General features: G+C 37.7%; 1 pseudogene; it reads left to right on the top strand.

Annotated features, from left to right (window-relative positions):
• Positions 1-253: 253 nt before the first annotated feature.
• Positions 254-372, top strand: LOC118600767 (annotated as a pseudogene).
• Positions 373-3,437: the final 3,065 nt, after the last annotated feature.

Genomic DNA, 3,437 nt, shown 5'->3' with positions numbered 1-3,437 from the left:
AGGTGATTTTTCCTTGCTTGCTGCTCCTTGTTTCTGTCACAACTTTGATTCGGTCGCCAGAAGGATGAATAGAGTGTCTATCATTTACACCAGTTTTTTGGTCTCTGCCTCTGAGTGGAGGTTTTTTAAAGCTAAATTACTTAATCTTCCCTCCTAAATCTCAGACGTTTCCTCCCAGTTTAATAAGATTTGAAATGTGAAACCAAATATGCACATTTAGACCATATTTTTCATTTATTGAAAATAATATTTAGTCTACGGCCATGCCACTCTGAACACGCCCGATCACATCTTATCTCAGAAGCTAAGCAGAGTCAGGCCTGGTTAGTACTTGGATGGGAGACAACCTAGGAAAACCAGATGCTATAGGCACAAAAAATTTTAAAAAAGAAAATAAGAAAACATTTAGAATATAAAAGCATACAAAAGCCAGTGAAAACAGCTTAACATGTTACCATCATATATGCAAGGGCTAAAGCAAATACACAGGAGTTCACAGAAATCTTTACTGTTGAACAGTGGCATGTGGTTTCACCACTAGGCAGGAATCTTAGGGAGAGACTTCATTCCTGAACCTCTGAGAGTTCTTGTGTGGGTCCAGTGGAGGCAGGAGGTGCCAGTGGAAACAGACAGCTGAGTTCTCGGGAGACATTGCTGTCTGTGACACCATCTGAGGTTAATCTAGGGTGAAAAAAGGGGGGAAATCCTTTCAGAAAATGATAAAGCCAAGATAATCAAGACTGTAGTGATCAGTGATGAAAAGAAACAAAAGTGTTCCCCAAGTGACTGGGGACACTGGGCCATATTCCTGTGGACTCTTTTATAGCTGCTGCTACTGAAGTCTCTCCAGACATCAGACTCACCCTTTCCTCAGAAATAGACTCCCTCTTCTTTCTTTCACCTTGGTAACCCACTATCCTCAAGCTGCCCTGCATTTGCCTCCTACTCCCCCAAGGCTAAGGGGTAGGATGTGCTAAGCTACTCTAAATATCCATATGCCATTTTAGAGAAAGGGATGAAGTCCAAATGATACAAAGTTTTTTCCTAAAGACTGTTATCTAAAAGAGACCATTTATCTGGAAGAGATGAAGATACTATTAATTATCAAACTTAAAACGCCCCTTCCCAACTTGTGGACTGCAATTGGGACATGTATTTCTAAGGAGTTCACATGCTATAAATGCCCAAAAGGGTAGGATGTAGCCTAGACCTGAAGGTCAGAGAAGGCTCCCCTAAGAAAATATAATTTGAAAGCTACAGGATTAGAATTATCTAGGTGATGACAAAAAGGAAAGAGCTTTCCAGGTAGAGAGAACAGAAAGAGAAATGCCCTGTGGCAGAAGGGAGCAAGATAAGAACAAGGGATTATAAACAGACCACTTGGTCAGCTGAAGAGACTGAGATTTAATCTCATGAGAGATGGATCTGGAGAGGTAGGTAGGCGCCAGACAGTGCAGGGTCTTGTAATCACTGCTGAAGAGCTCTGCTTTATCTTAATAGCAGCAGGAAGTCCCCGAAAGGACTCATGAAGGTCACATTTGCTACCATGTAGGAGCCTTATTGGGTGTAAAGGGGAAGTGTCCATATTTGATGATAGTACACCAGTTAGGAAGCTCCTGGAGCTTAATTTCTTTGTCTGGCAGAGTGGTTTGTTTGTTTTTTTTTTTAAATCCATTATTTTATTCAGAATAATTCTTAATGATCTTGCCTTTCTGTTGTGCTATTACTTTGTCATGTTTTATCAAATCTCATTCTAATATTTTAGATGAAACTGTATTAAATCTATGTACTTATCTAATGGATATTGTCACATTTTCTGTATTCAGCTACACAAATGAACTGTATACATGAAGCCTCAAGTATAAGGCCTTTAACCTCAGTCTTAACTATCAATTTTCACCACTGTAAACAATTTTCCTATAGTTAAAGTCACTGAATCATAATTCAGCTATTTCATACAAAATGAAAAACAACAAAAACTAAATTAAGTTTGAGCCAAGTTGCTCCACTGCTCACAATGGTGTGATATTTTTTGTGATATCTTATAAGCCTTACAGAAAAACCACATTGTGTACCCTCCACGGTTGTATGTTAGAATCATTCACATTCAAAATTAATGTCCATCGTTTACAAGTAATTAAAAGCCAAACCTGCTTATCTTGGCTAATTCGCTATACTTCATATGGGTTCCAGAAAGGAGAAATATTCTCAAAAGACCTTACAGAAACAAATACTGGCAAAGAAAATGCTTCAACTTTTCTTTCAAAATATATTAGTAGAGAGTGGCTGGCTGCTGCAGTGCTGAGAGCTAAACTCAGAAATCAAAGGTCATGCTGGGAGAAGCTGAAGATCTAGTTCTGATAAAGAGGAGAGACTTCTCTGAGTGCCTTAGGCATTTAGTTGTGGCTCAGAAAGGCATTACCTTAGGAATATGGACCATCCTGAGAAGGAACGCAAAAGAGAAATAAGCCTGCCTTAAACGAGAAAAAGAAAACAAACCCAAAGAGATCAAAAGAATTTGCCAATCATTTAACAGCATGACAGAACAAAACTCAACATCTTTTAAAGGATGACAACGTAATCCAGATTCTTTGCAATGTACCATCCAAAATGTCCAGCATAAGATAAAAATTACAAGAGATATAAAATAGGAAAAGTTTAATCTATTATTAAGAAGAAAAGCAGTTAAGATGACCCAGATGTTGGAATTAGCAGATAAAGGGTTTTAAACTATTATAAATATATTCAAGGGCCTAAGAAAGAGACCATGCAGGGTAAAGAAATGCAAGCTCTGAACATTAGAAGTGGAAATTATAAAAAAAGAATCAAATGGAAATCCAATAAATGAAAAGAACAATATCTAAAATGAAAACTTCACTGGATGGGATTAACAGAATGGGAAACTTCAGAAGAAAGGGTCAGTGAACTTAAAGAGAAATCAATAGAAATGATTCAATCTGAAGACTAGGAGGAAATATGATTAACAAAAATGTGTCGAACCTCCATGACTTGTGAGACAGTAACAAGTGCTCACATATATATCTCCCAGAAGGGGAAAGAAAGTGAGAGAAAAAATATCCAAAGAAATAATGTTTGAAAATTCCAAATTTTGGTAACAAACATCAGCCTACAGATTCGACAAGCTCATTAAACTCCAAGAAGATAAATATAAAGCAAACTCCTACATTAAAATTGACCAAGTGCTCTCAATTATGTAATTTACTCACAGACCTGACTTGACAAAAGTTAGTCAGGTTTCTCTCCTCCCCACAGGCCCCTGAATTTTGGCTTGTCCACCAAAGTTAAGCAAGTATTAAGGTGCAAAACATTCGCCCTTAACAGCTCATTCTGAGTATTGGCAAACCACAGAGAGAAACATTTCCTGTTGAATGTCCTGATTTTGTTACTTGCTCACATACTGCTTGCCCAAAGTTCCT

This window comes from Rousettus aegyptiacus, unplaced genomic scaffold (genome assembly GCF_014176215.1).
Source record: "Rousettus aegyptiacus isolate mRouAeg1 unplaced genomic scaffold, mRouAeg1.p scaffold_m13_p_3, whole genome shotgun sequence".
In the NCBI taxonomy this organism is placed as follows: domain Eukaryota; kingdom Metazoa; phylum Chordata; class Mammalia; order Chiroptera; family Pteropodidae; genus Rousettus; species Rousettus aegyptiacus.
This window is presented reverse-complemented; position numbering and strand designations above follow the sequence as displayed.